Source organism: Nannospalax galili, unplaced genomic scaffold, assembly GCF_000622305.1.
Source record: "Nannospalax galili isolate Female #2095 unplaced genomic scaffold, S.galili_v1.0 scaffold257, whole genome shotgun sequence".
Lineage (NCBI taxonomy): Eukaryota > Metazoa > Chordata > Mammalia > Rodentia > Spalacidae > Nannospalax > Nannospalax galili.
The window spans coordinates 2,211,482-2,226,262 of record NW_008340854.1 but is presented as its reverse complement, the minus strand read 5'-3'; the positions used below and the strand labels follow the sequence as shown (position 1 = coordinate 2,226,262).

Genomic DNA, 14,781 nt, shown 5'->3' with positions numbered 1-14,781 from the left:
TATGCTTTTTAAAAAGTCTGCATAGCTGGGCGTGGTGGCACATACCTTTAATTCCAGCACCCAGAAGGCAGAGGCAGGAAGATATCTGTGAGATGGAGGACAGCCTGGTCTACATAGCAAATTCCAGGCCATCCAGGGTTACAGGAGTCTCAAAAAAGAAAAAAGCTTGCATACCTTTGATGCCTAAGCAGTGTTTGGCAAGAGTAGGCCCTTGATAAGTGTATAAAGTGAGTACTTAGCCAGCTGATTGTATTCATCTAAGTGTCATCCAGAAATTGATTTTAAAAGTAATTAGTATTTTAAATGATTTCTGCCAAAGAAAGACATAGCTGCTCATAAAATTCTACTTCCTCGCTTTCCCAGGATCACAGCAGGATTAAAATTTTCATTTCCCCCAGCAGGTCAGTGTAGCCAAGAGAACGGGAGAGACAGAACAATGCCTCAAGGAAGAGTTATGCCTCACTCTCAGGCTCCAGCAAATCTCCCAAACTTTATTCTATCCACTGTTTATCTCCCTCCCCGTGACACATTAATGTCAGGACACCATCGAATGCCATGTCTTGAGGATTGTAGGAATTCTACTAGCCTGGAGCAATGGGCAATGTCCAGCAACCAAACAAAACCTGCACTAAATGATTTTTTTTTTTCCGATAGAGTAGGGTTCCTGTTGCACACAGGTTTGTTAGGGTTGATTTGTTGGTTTTATTTTTTAGAGTAGTTAGCTTATCCTAGCAAATTAGTTTTTTCTTTAAAATTTTTGATTTATTTTTGTCAAATTATTTTATTGAATTTTTGTGTATTTCATACAGAATATTTCAATCAATCTTAATCATCTTTATACCCCCATCCCCGCTGGCACCCTCCTATAACCCCCACACTGGAATTCATACATTCTGTCATTTGTGTTAAGGCTTATTGTGTCAAGGTAGTGTCCCCAGGTGTTCTATGGTACAAGTTCATCTACTGAGGTCTAGAGCTCCTCACTTTAGGAAGAAAAAGTCTTTTTCACCAACAGTAATCAGTTCTCAAATATTTCTTCAGCTGAGATTGGGGTCTGCTGTTCATTTCCCCAGTTCTATGCTGGACTTTTGTCTGTTTGAGTTTGCATGGGACTTGTGTATGCTGATACCATTGCTATAGACTCAAATGAGCAGGGTCTAAGGATCTTGTAGTTCTCTATTTCCATTTGGTTGTACATCACCTTCCTGGCTCTTGCAATCTTTTTACCCCTTCTTCTGCAATGGTCCCTGAACCCTGGGTGGGTGGAGTTTAATATAGGAGTCCTGTCCAAGAACCAGCATTCTGCAGACTCTTAATCTCTACACTTTGGCCACTTGTGACTGTTTGTGTTCCTGATCCTCTGTTACGTGAGGGAGCTTCATTAATGAAAACTGAGAGATTCATTGGTAACTTCTTTATCCCTGTTCTATCTTCCATGAGCCTTAGGTGTAGAGGTTGTATTGTAGATGTGATGTGTCACTTAGGCATGGGCAATTCATAGATAATATCTGTGTGTTATCAATTGTGGTACTAGGTGATAGTCTCCATCTGGTGCAAAAGAAACTTCTTTGATGAGTGATGACTGGGGTATTTGTCTGTAAATATAAGGATACATATTTTGTATGCAGTAAGAAATTACATTAGTCTATGGGTATGACAGTCTTGGCTCTAAGATCTATGACTTCTTCAGCCATGTGTATTTGGTTATGTGTACAGTACCACAAGTGGGTTTCATGCCATTGAGTGGACTTCTAGTACAATTAGGTAGCTGTTCACTGCCTACAAGATAAAAGTGCCAGCACCGCAACAATGTCATATGCTGTGCTGGTCATTGATGTGGTTATTTGGTCTTGAAGCCAGTGTTGAAGCATCTATTGATGTTTTCCCTTGGCACATTCATAGAGCTCTCCAAAATGATGAAAGCTAGCTTCAGGGGAAGTGGCTTCCAGGTCAGTTTCAGGTACATTGCTCCAAATCCTGGGTGCAAAGTACATTCTCATTTCAGCAGCAGGGTCTTACCTTCAAATTCTGTGAGACAATCAAGGGCTGTGGCAATACTTGGTATAATTTGGGAGGGGTCTCTTGGACTATCCTAGCCAACAATTCAAAGGAAGGTTTCTCTGGTCTGGGACTGTTTCTTATTATGTAGGCTTTAGTTATATACTTAGACTCAAGTAGAGATATTGCATGTGTCATTAGTCCTTAGGTTGTTAGAATAATATGATTCCCTCTGTTTTTTAAAACTAGGCATTATTTATCTCTCCTTTTTCTCTCACTTTTTAACCCTGCCATCATGACTTCCCCATTTACTGTCCCTATTTTCCCCATTTCTCCCTTGATAACATCAGTCTTCTATGATTTCCACCTCTCTTGAGCTACCCCCTTTGCCTTTATCCCCAAGGTTCCTTGTATAACCCTTCCTCTTCCCTCCCATTTAAATAACCCCATTTAAAAAATTGATTTCTCCCTTAGTAACACCTGTTTTCTACTCTTCTTCGCTCTCAGGTTCTTTCTTTCCCTTTACCTCTCTGGTTCCTTTTCATTACCCTGATTCCTACTCAAATATAAGTATTTGGTGCTAGGATTCACATATGAGGGAGAATATGCCATTTGTTTTTCTGAGTCTGTGTTACTTCACTTAGTATACCAGTTTCTAGATCCATCCATTTACCTGCAAACTTCATGATTTCGTATTTCTTTACTGCTAAGTAGAACTACATTGTGTAAATGAACCACATTTTCATTATCCACTCCACAGTTGCAGGACACTTAGGTTGCCTCTATCTCTTAGCTATTCTGTAAAGAGCAGCAACTAACATGGATGTACAAGTCTGTATGCAATAGGATGAGTGAGTCCTTTGGTATTTGCCAAGGAGTGGTATAACCAAGTCAAATTGTAGGTTCATTTTTAGTTTTTTTTAAAAAAATAATTTATTGAGAATTTCATAAAATGATTTAAACATATAAGGGATTTTGATCAAATCCACACTCATTCCCTCCCCTCCAAATCCTCCCACACCTCCCCACCACTTTTTCTGATAACTTCATGTACTCTTTCTTCTTTTTCATGGGGCTTTTTGCTACTCTAACATTCCTCCCTTTGAAGAGGTAACCCTAAAATCTTTAAAGGATTAAATAAAAGCTCCCAAATACTTTCAAAATTTTTTGGCCTTTGGAACGGAATATATTGCTAAGAGGCCCAAGGACATTTTGACTTTTAGACAAGAAGCTGGCTACTTTTCTTTGGGGTCTTTTTACACTAACTGCCTAGCCAATTCCTACCTCCTATTCTTATCAAACCATCCTCTGAAGAGGTTATCTAAATTGGTGATAGGGAATTGGGATGCAGACTGCTCTGGCTTCATCCATGCTGAACAGGGACGCAGGATGAGGCATTTGGGGTACCCCTATAGCGGGTCTATCTAAAATACTCCCAAATTGCATAACTCTCATTTGTAGGGGGAAAAGAAAGTCCTTGAATCATGAATAGGAGATGTGAAGGAAAAGTAAAGGCAAGAGTAATTAGCATTACATGTTTTAGACAGGGAACTAGAAAAAAGTCAGAACAGGGCAAATTTCAAATGTTCATATGAGAGTCCACTGGAATTTCTTGATGAGAGCTTACAAAAGCATCCCTCTGTTGGGTTCCTCCTCATTTTTCTTCTCTCTGCCGAGGTTTGACTTGAGAGTGATGGATTCAGGATTTGCTTTTAGGCTTTTTGATTGCTGTTGGAGTGGTTAGAATTAGTGTCAGTTCCCTCTCAAAGGCTTCTAGATAGGGGGAGAAAACGAATTTGGCCACCATTTTAGAACAAGAGTGGGCTGTCTCCCTTAGATACAGGTGGGCACTACTGTATTACAGACCAAGATTTGAAGTCTTCTAGCAAATTAATTTGTATAAACAGTCAATCCTTCAAAGGGGTTAATATGCACAAAAGGCTAACATAGCAGGTAAATGTCTTCATTTCCAGTGTTCTTTTTCTCTGTGTTCTAAGTTTGAGACCTCTGGATGTACATGACAGCTGATGATGATGGTATTGAGGAATGGGTTATTAGAAACTAGGCCATGCTTAAAGGACATCTTTAAGCCATTTACTTTCTCTGCTAGGTGGCAGAAAGCAGTATCTCTGCTTGAGCTTTTCTTTCTCATCAGGGTGATTTATAGAGGCTTCTAAATTATTGGGATTGCAGCACATTTGGCTGTTCCCCAGGTGCCAATACACTGTCATTAAACAATCAGCGGCCTTGCAGTTTCCCTCACACACACCCTCATTTGCAAAGGCTCATGTAAGCACTATGAACCCCAGAAGCCTTCAGTGAAAGAAATCACATCAAGCGATTGTGTGTTCAGCACATAGATGGAAAAGGCTGGAAAGAGAATGGACAGAGCCTGTTAGAGCTGAGGCATGCATTCTTCACCAATATTCCACACTTTTGCAATGCAATGCAAACTTAGAAGATATACCACTTCCTAATTTGATTTCCACAACATCCCATGAGGCATGTGGGCACATATTTAAATGTCCAGGTTTATGTTTGTGCTTTCTTTTTGTTTCTGAGGCAGAATCTCATGTAGCCTAGGCTGGCCTTCAATTCACTATACAGTCAAGGGTGACCTTGAACTCTTGATCCTTCTGTCTTTCACTTCTCAAGTGCTGGGATTCTAGACATGTGCCACAATATATGGTTAAGTTTCCAAGTTTTGAAGGAACTGGGATTCAGAGGAATGAAGGGGAGTTTTTTGTTTGTTTGTTTGTTTTTTGCTTTTTTTGAGTCAGGGTCTCTAGCTCAGGCTAGACTTGAGCTCACTACATAGTCAAGGATTGTCAGGAGCTCAATGATTAGCGGCTCCCGACAAAGGATGGCTTTGAACTTCTGATCTTCCCTCCTCTGCCTCCTGAGTGGTAGGAATACAAGCTTGTGCCACTATACCTGTGTTTTATATGATGTTCAGAATGAAACAAAGGGCTTTGTGCATGCTGGGAAAACAATATTTTAACTGAGCTACATAGCCAACCTGTCATTATTTGTGGTAGATAGCAATCTCCTCTGAGAAAAAGGAAGCAAACTTATCAGATGGGGTGAGCTGGTACCCCTTGCATGAACATCCCTTTCATGGGAAAGAGATATAGGACTAAGGTCAAAGTGGGCATTAGGGGGCTGTGACATTCTGAAAAGTTACCAATGGTCTCCCTGTGCATATTTTACTAGAGAGAGAGAGAGTGCCCAGAGCCTTCACCCAGTTTTTGAAGAGGTATGAACCATTGTTGGTGGTTTCTGTAGCTGGAGATTTTCTTGTATTCTGTGTATAGAACTGACAGCACAGCTGTGCTGTGGAAAATAATGCTTTCTGTAAGAGGAGAGGGGTAAGAATCGTCTTAGGTGGAGTTTCTGCCTCCAAGATATTTACTGTATGAAGCAGCATGAGTGTTATTTTCTATAATCCCACAAATCCCTCTAGCTACATGCTTATCAGATTCACTGTCTTGCCAAAAATAATGAAGAAGAGCTTAGCATTCTAAGAAGAGAAGCTTAGTATTAACAAAATATTGTGAACTCATCCCTGAGAAGGTGTGTGATACTCAGAATGCTTCTGTCTGGTCCACTGAGGCTAGTTTTACTGAAAGCGGTCACAGTTGTGTGATATCACATATGGGAAATGGAGACTTAGTAATTTTATAAGCATTTCTTTGCTTAGAATTTCAGAGGGGTTGACAGAGTCACGCTCATGACTCTGGCTCCGAACATGCCTTTCCTAGGGACAGTGTAATATTGACATTCAGAACCAGATGCTTAACCAAGCATGGACCACGATTAAAAACACTGTCCCAGAAGTGCAGTGTGGTCAGGGCTCAGGGTCTGCTGAGGAGGGTGTGAGGAGTTTCCTTCAAGTAGAACCAATGGTAAAGTTCAGTTTCTTTATTTGAATGTAAATATCAGGTTGTTTGGAGCACCAGGGACAATGTGCCAGAGCCAGATGCTGATACTATGTGGTTGTTTTATATTTTGACCTTAGGAACTGACTCCAAGGATGCTCCTTTCCCTTGTCAGGAAACAAAGTAACAGTGCTGACAGTGTTGATTTCAGAGAATCTTTTTGGTCTGCACAAGTTAGGGTTCTGAGCCCCTGATGGCCATCTGAATGACAGCAGGTCAGGACCCTGGAGGCTACCTATCCTATTCATGCTGAAGGAATCTCTTGCCTTCTATGTTTTAGTGACAGATGAGAATTCCCTATATGCCACCCCATGGTTGCATGCCGATCATAGCAAACAGTGACTGGGGTTCACGTTCAGAATGTAAAGCATAAAGAAACTGAAGTGAAATGCAAAATCCAAGGACTACATCTCCTTTGTATCCCCCTCGCCATCAAATTGACCCTCTTTGTGTCTTCCTGGCCATCTTTCTTTCTTCTGGCAGAGACTCAACCTCCTTTTACACTGTTATGAACATACTCTCTGAAAACATTTTTTTTTGTGTGTATGTTCTGTGTATGAATGTGTGCATGTTCATGTGCGTAAGTGTGGGGTTGAGCATGCCACAGTGTGCATGTGGAGACTAGAGCACAACCTTGGGTGTCAGTCTTCCTTGCTGTTTACTGTTGCATGCCCCAGGTCAGCAGCCCGTGAGTTTCTGGGGAATATCCTATTTCCACCTACTGTCTTGCCATAGGAACACTGGGCTTACAGACTCAGGCTACTGTGTCTGACTTTATGTGGGTTCTGGGGTCTGAACTCAAATCATCACACACGTTTGGAAAACACGTTACCCGTGAAGCCATTTCCTCAGCCCATGAGATTACTCCTCATCTTAGTGTTTTTGTCTTTTAAAAATATGTTGGTTACAAGCATATCATGTAACGTTGTGGCCAAATTTGAGCTCTCTGCTTAATTCTGTCTTAAATTCTTTTTTTGACTAGACTCATGATTGTTGAAATTTAAAAGAAAAAGATTAGGATTAAAAACCCATCTACTCAGAGAAGGTAGGCATGCTGTGTATGTACTCTTAGGAGGGATAGAGCAAGGAGACCATGGAGACAGGGTAGAGATGACAAAGACCTTATGGGCTCCTTCTTTCATTAGAGGATGTGTGTTTTAGTTCCATTGTACCTCATACTAGCTGTGTGACTTTGGAAAATTCAGTTACTCTCTTTTGAGTATCAACTTAATCTTAAAAGCAAGACTACTAGTGTCTTTCCTACCTTACAGTGTAATTATGAATTCCTAAATGAGGAAATGCCTTATTTAAATTTAAGATGATCTTTCAGTAGGTGAGTCTAGGTTGTATTGGAGCAACAAATAGCCCCACCATTTCATTTGCTTAAAACAGTAAGAAGGTTACTTTTTGCTTGTGCTACATGTTCAAAATGAGGTGGGTTTCAGGTGGACTTTTCTCATTGAAATTTCTTAGAGATTGAAGCTGATATGATTCCACCTTCTGTAGCTTAACCCTCTTTGTACAACCACCATCTGCTCTCATGCCTACTGCAGTGAAAAAGGACTGTTGTGGAGAGTGAAGCAACTTGGGTTAGAAATGACACCACTTCTGATCACATTCCATCAGCCTAAACCAGTCACAAGATCTTACCTGACTTTAACATAGAAGTGTTGTTCCTCAAGAATCTTATGATTCTTGGGACTGGAGAGATGGCTAGCAGTTAAGAACAATGGCTGTTCTTGCAGAAGACCTGGGTTTGAATCCCAACACCCACATGGCAGCTAAGAACTGTCTGTAACTCCAGTTCCAGGGGATCTGACAGCCTCTCTGTCCTCCATGGGCATCGCATGACACGGGTGCACTTACCACATGCAGGGAATACACACATACACATAAAATAAAAAAATAAAAATAAAAAAGAATCTTATGATTCTTGTGTAACATCCATCATAACTAGTGTTGCTGAATTTCATTGATTGTAAGACATACTTGTCTCTCTTTAGAATTTCTGAAATTGTCATGCATTTTTCAGAACAACTAGTCTTCTTCCCTTCTTCCTTTTCCTGACATTGGATCTAAGTGTTGAGACATATTGTTGAGGCTAAAAATGTCTATAACGGTTTACAAGACTGCAGTGTTCCTCAATGCCAACAAGAGTTCAATTAATTTCTAGAGGATCAAGACTGATTTGGGATTCATAAATTCCATGCCTACTGCTGAAGAGGTGTGCCTATCAGTCCCTGCTTGGCCAGTGTCCCACACCCTTGTTTTGGGGTTCGATGGCTCCTCTCTCTACATCCCTTTTACCTTCCAGGTCATTGCCTAGAGACACTGAGCATTTCCTTTTGTTTCTGCTCTGCTCCCCCTCAATCATCTACAAGCTTTTGTAGTACTTACTTTAGTCATTTGTTCAACTTAGTTCATGCTGCCTGATCAGGAGGGGTGATGGAGGGTTAGAGCTGGGCACGGCAGACAGTGAACTAAAGGGAGGACTGAAATCGCACTGAAGCCTTCTGAGGGATGAGGAAGAGGAAAGAAAGCCCAAGCACATTCCATGGCTCAGTCCCATTCGGTGTGTCGTTCCTGGACTCCGATCATGCGGCACAGTGCTCATTACACATCACCATGAATAACATGCTATTTGGCAGAAGAACAGGATTAACCTTCCACGCTATTCTCATTTGTACCCCAGGCAGCCTCTTGTGTTTAATTTGGTATTAAAACCTCTAAGTATAGCCAAGATAAATGACCTTTAAGGAAATCAATGATGGAGTAAATGCATGGCTATTTTTTGGGAACATCCTGTTAACACATCTGATGGAATGTTAGACCCAACTCACTGGCATCTTTGACTATTTAGAAGTCACCCGGGGCAGACCCAGTGGTTAGATGACCATTCACTCTCAGGCCGGGCTGCTGTTGGGGAATTGGGAGCTAACCTACCAGAGCCCCCTGAGATTCAGCACTTACTCAGATTTCCTGCATCTTCACTTTTTCCTTCTCCAGCCTCTTTTTATCAACTCATCTCACTTGCTTATGGTTTTATTCTTTTTTGTACTTTGAATATTGTAGTATCTATGGCCTGTGGTTCCTGGTCTGTATACGGTCCATGCCTCATCCAGTTCCTCTCTGTCCCACATGCCTTGTGTGCATCTCTGAAATGCTACATCTCTGACTCTGCTTCTTTCCTCTGCTGCCTTCTTCTTGGCTTGGCCCTGATCCCTTAGCATTCTGCTGTTGATTCTAAATGGGTCTGCTTTGGTCTCTTCCATTTGTATCCCCCAGAGAGTCAGGCTTTGCAGTCTAACTAGGGCTCAGCATATGCACTGCACTACCCCTCATTGGCATAGCAATGCGCAATCAAACACTCAGCACACATTTCACGTTTAATAACTATTAACATATTATGGACTTAGGAAGTGAATAAATGTGGTTAAAATCATGGCATTTAGAGCCAAGTAGCCTTGAGTTCCATCTTTAGCTTCACCAGTTAGTTTCTGGCTTCCAGCAGATGCTCTTGACATTTCACTGGACTCCCTTTCCACATCATGCTTTTGATGCTGCCAGATGTGAATCTAGCCAGCTCCTTGGACAGACCATTGTAAACTGCTGGATCTGAACAAAGGGTGGATCCTTACTGCAGTTGGGAGAGCACAGGAGACCTGATAGCCACTTGGTACAGTCTCAGCAGCAGAACACTGGTTCTGTGCTACTCCAGAGAGCCAGCTTTCTTTGGCACAGACTAGTTTTTGGAGAAGAGCTATTAATAGGGATGAAAAGATAATAAGGTGCTTGAAAAAAAGACTGTGCACCTTCTTTGGAGCTACTGTTTGTTTGGGCTACAGTAGAAGGGATGAGCCAGAGCCTAGGACATTGCAGCAAGATGTCTCTTTATCTGGAAAACAAGTCTGTGATCCAGCATTTTCCCAAATCAGCAGAAGCTGAAGTGTTGAGCGTGCTAACAATTCATGACTCTGAAGGGAACAGGTTATCTTTTCTGGAGATAGTAGTTAGGCTAGAGACAGATAGGTTTAGGGTGGAGAACTGGAACATACATATAATCCCAAATGCTTCTTGAAGATAGTGGAACTACAACCTCTCTCATATAATAAGTTTTTAACCATAGCTGTTCAAAACAGCAGCAGTGATTTTCTTTTATAATTTTGCTCCATTTCCTCTACCCACCTTGAGGGGTGCTGCAAGTAAACTAGGGGATGAAATTCAAGAAGAGCCAGAGAAGCAGAAGAGAGGAGCCAGCTGTGCAGGGTCTGGAGGCCTGAGTTGGAGGAGCAGTTCATGCCTTCCAGAAGGACAGGAGATGCCCATCTACCTCCCTCCCTCTTGTCCTTAAAGGCCCCAGAGCCTCCTTTCTCCCTGGGTCTGATGAGTTCTTGAACACAAGGGACTTTCAGGCTGGGTATGAAAGTTTCTAGTTTGTAGATGTGCAGTTTTCCACTGTAAAACTCAAATTCCTGAAGTGTCTTGTTTGAACTGTATCATAATATGAATTGTGCTTGGAATGGACTAGGGAGAATTGTTTATCAGGATCTTTGATGTGAGTGAACCTGTTCTTTTAGTATCCATTTTGAGTGTGAAGCAAATTTTTTCTTATTTTGTTGTAACTAGAATTGACATAAAGTCCCAATAACTGTGCCTGGAAAATTCAAGATACCAATAATAAAAAAATGTTTCAGTTTTGAGAAATAAGCACCACAGATACTGGGGTCTGCATAAATCTCAGTCTTCTACATTACTTAAGACTCTGGCCAAGTCTTGGCCAATGTGAACTCTTTCTTCAGTTCTTCAGTCAAGTTCACCTAATTTCCACAGAACTTTCTGTTCTGGCCTCAATATGTACAACTTTAATTGAAACAGAGAAATAAAACTTACAGAATTTAAGATAATAAATAAAGCTTTATGTGAGTGAGCACCCTAAGATATAGAGAAATTGCTATTTTAAAATATATCATAGTAAATCTTTATTGGGTACAGTATGATGTTTCTGTATATTTACACGTTGTGTTATAATCAACTCAGGTTGATAGTTGGGTTATCCATCATCACAGATATTTTTCAAAGAAATTTCTTTAGTTGATCTTTTTCATAAAGCTGGATTTCTAATTACTTATATGAAATTGCACTATACCACCCTCTTTCAGGTTGATTATATAAGAAATTATAATTATAAATGAATAATCCTCAAATTTTATCTTAAAAGTAGTCATATAATTTCTCGGCCAAGTGGTAGAATCTGTAGAAATTCTGGCTGTTTCCTCAAAGGGCTTGCCTTCACCAGGGACCCACTGCACACAGTGAAGTGCTGAGTGGTGACAGGGAGGGCACCCCCAGGGTGCTGTAGGAGCAAAGGAGGCGGAAATGGCTGCCGAATACACAGAAAGAAAACGAACAGGACAAGAACCCGGGGTTAGGAGCTTCTACTAGTACTCAGTCTCAAGGGTTGAGGAATTGCTATTTGGGTGATTGTCCTGTAAAATTTCAGGGACTCGAGGGGATTTATTAATAGTGAGGGCAGTGAAACGTTTGGTTGCTTGTGGCATTGCCCTTTGCAACAGTAAATTTGTCTTGGAAAAATCTAGACTTCGTACTTGATGTTCTTTGCTGATTTAAACCATGCGAAGAGGCAGTAAATCAGATTATCAGCATCCTTGGGAAGGACAGCAATCTGGAATGTTAAATTTCCAGCTGAAAGTACTGGAAGTTTCTTTTTGGCTTCATTTTGTTTTGTTTCTAAGAAAGGGAATAAATGCAGAGAACACACTAGAAGTAAGAACTTGTTTTCAGGAGAGTACTTGTGCCATGTCTCTGTTCTTGTCACATGCCACTTCGTATCTTGTCTCCACTGTTTCTTTTAAAAGTAATAATAGTGACCAGATTTACCACTTTAAGTCAGGCAGGAGATTTTGTCACCTGGACTGTAGGAACTTGACTGGGAATGTTAACCACCCATAACTGAGAAGGAGTTTCTCATATGGCAGATCACATTAGGAGCATTGCGTTTCAGAATTTGGTAACTATGGTTGTAATAGAAAAATGCCTTAATTAGTTTATTTTTAAACTAACATGTAGGATTTTGGTGACTATGTTAGTTATCTCCCCCTTTAATTGTAAGGCAGACTTTCCTTTCAGTAAGGCAATTTGGCATGAACCTTTTGCCCATGAGATTTGTCTCACATGTATAGTATGAGCCACATGTCACTTTGCACAAATCCAACCCTCTCAGAACAGGGCAGTGAGTGTGGTGGTGAGTATGTCAGGGAAGAGCTGACTCAGGGAGAGACCCTGAAGAGACCCAAGATGAAGATGATTCTGCTGATCCCCAGCTCTGTGGTCTTGGAGCCAGGGAGGGTGGAAGACTGCAGCCTCTCCATTTCTAAACTAGGCATAATGATAAGAGCCTTGAAGAATGGTTATGAGAATTCGAGTGCCCAAGTCTAAAGTGCCTCCCAAATGTCGGTGACTCATCTGTCACTTTGTGGATATCACATTGGTCCAATCCAGCAATATTTTCCTGCTTTTATGATGTTGTTGACTGAAGTTGGAGTGAAGGAAACTAACATCACTATGAACTGAGATACTGTGTAGCTAGATTTTCAAGTCCCTTCAAGACAAGTGAAAGGTCATTGTAGTTCCCTTTGGTAGGGAATGCTGGATGATATTTAAGCCCAGCTCTGAAAGCCTGGAATAATAGGAATTGCAGGGTGATCACAGTGTCAGAAGAGTGAGCAATGCATTCTGAGTCTGCTCTTAGGATGACTAACCAGCACCACTTTGTGAGCCCTTAGGAACCAGGACTTGAGATTTGATTAGTTTGGACACATAATAACAGCTCAGTACTTAACAGCACTCGTTTCCTGTGCTCAATTTCATGAGATTCCTCTTCCTCTTGGATCTTTAAACATTTAGTTATTTAAAGACCTGAAAATTCTTTAAACAAATTCATCATGATTCTTGAGCCTCTAGTTCTGAGCATTTCTTTGTTATAATTCGTGGGTAGAGTTTTATGCCTCTTACAGGGGACACAGTGGTGGAACAACTGTCAAACTCTGTTTCTTATCATAGGGCTCTCATTGGAATTAAATATTTAAAGCAGAATCAGTAATATTTTATCAAATTGACACAAAGGACAGATTTACATGGTGAAGAGAAAATTGGATTTTGAGTGACCAGCTGGTCCCAATTTGTCTGGGACTTTCCCTGCTAGCACTGAAAAGTCTTATATTCTGGAGAAGACACAGTTTCAGGCAAACAGAGATAGGCAGCTCAGACTTGCCCTGCTTTAAAAATGGGACACTCTCTGTTCTGGGAATCCCCTTGTCCAGGATGGTTGGTTATTTTAACTGGGCCGAGAGTGTAGAGAACCAAGTTCTAGTCTGAGCTGAAGGTCTCTGTGGCATATGACAGGGTTTTCTTCTGAAAGAAACACTATCCATTCTGCTCTCAAAGGTCATGTAAATTAATCTGGATTTCAAATGGGTAAAAGCACTCAGGATGCTGATGGATCAGATCTAAGATATTCGGGGAGATAATGCTGATAAGCACTGGGTCACTTGAATAGCCAGTGCTGCTGTGTTTGGTGTTACAAGCCAAACACACACAACAGGTGCCTGTGCTTTATGGCCAAGGAGGAAATTGCCTGGGTTTTCTGTGCCTCATGGCCAGGGAGGAAATTGCCTGGGGTTTTCCGTTTCTTTTAACATATGCTGTTTCCCAACTTGCGAGCTTGGAATGCACATTTCCATGCCAATGTCAATCGTGTGTGCAAACTTAGGTTTGGGAAGACATAGCTGGAACTGGGAGCGCTGGTTCCCAGGGCCTGGTGATTGCCCAATGTAACATCCACTTCACAATCACCCATCACTCGCTGGGCTCTGTGCTGGGAATCCAGATAAATAAGACAAGGCCCTGTTCATCAAGGGGTGCCTTGTTCTGTGAGGGACATGGAATAGAAATTACATTACTGGAAACAATATGACAAGTGCGATAATGGAGCCTTATACAGAAGGACATCTGGGGGCAAAAAAAGAAGTGATTTATTCCACTACTCTGCTTCACGCCAATTGGCACCCCAATATCCAGCATATGGGTGCACACGTGTGCTCACAGCTCACGGGACTGTTGTGCTACAGTGCTCTGAAGCTCTGTTTTTGTAGTTCCAGCATTAGATGTAACAGGATAGAATGTCATTTTTACAGTTTCTGTACAAGGCATAAAAACAAGAAGAACAATTTGAGGGGGCATTTGAATTTTCCTGAAATCCCATATCCAACTTACTTCCTTTAAGATTTCCACCTTATTAACTGGCATATCAATACCTGTTATAAATGCATTATCCCCAAATCCAGTACTTTCATATTTACTTGGCAGGGGACACACCATGATCACTAAGGTGGTTTTCCCAGGTCAAGGCTTGTCCATTGCGTTCTGGATGTGCTAACCCTCGTGATTTCCCCAAATGTGGGAACTTGACTGTGCAATTTGTGGTAGGGGGGACTGAGCTTGTTAGGGTCCGTGACTCGATGGGTCCCCTCCAGGTAACAAATACACGGGATTGGAGATGTAAAAATCAAGCAGAGTCTTTACTTTTCCAGCTAGCTGGGGCCGACCGGCTTCCCAAGACATGCAAGTCTGGTCAGAACGATCGACCCCCATTCAGTTTCAGGTACAGATTATATAGGCCCACACAGTCATTACACAAAAAGCATTCCTCAGCAGACACTTTAATCAATCATCTTCTAAAAGCTATAGTTTCGGTTAAACATCTTTTCCAGGAAGGGTAGATCTGGTGTAAGCCTGGCGCAACCTCCCTCTTTTGTTCCTTATCGGT

General features: G+C 41.4%; 1 non-coding gene across 1 annotated transcript; it reads left to right on the top strand.

Moving 5' to 3' along the window:
- The first annotated feature begins 14,306 nt into the window (after positions 1–14,306).
- On the top strand, positions 14,307–14,468 carry LOC115070831. The gene has a single exon (XR_003849952.1). It is a non-coding gene; the product is annotated as a U1 spliceosomal RNA (small nuclear RNA).
- The last annotated feature ends 313 nt before the right edge of the window (positions 14,469–14,781 follow it).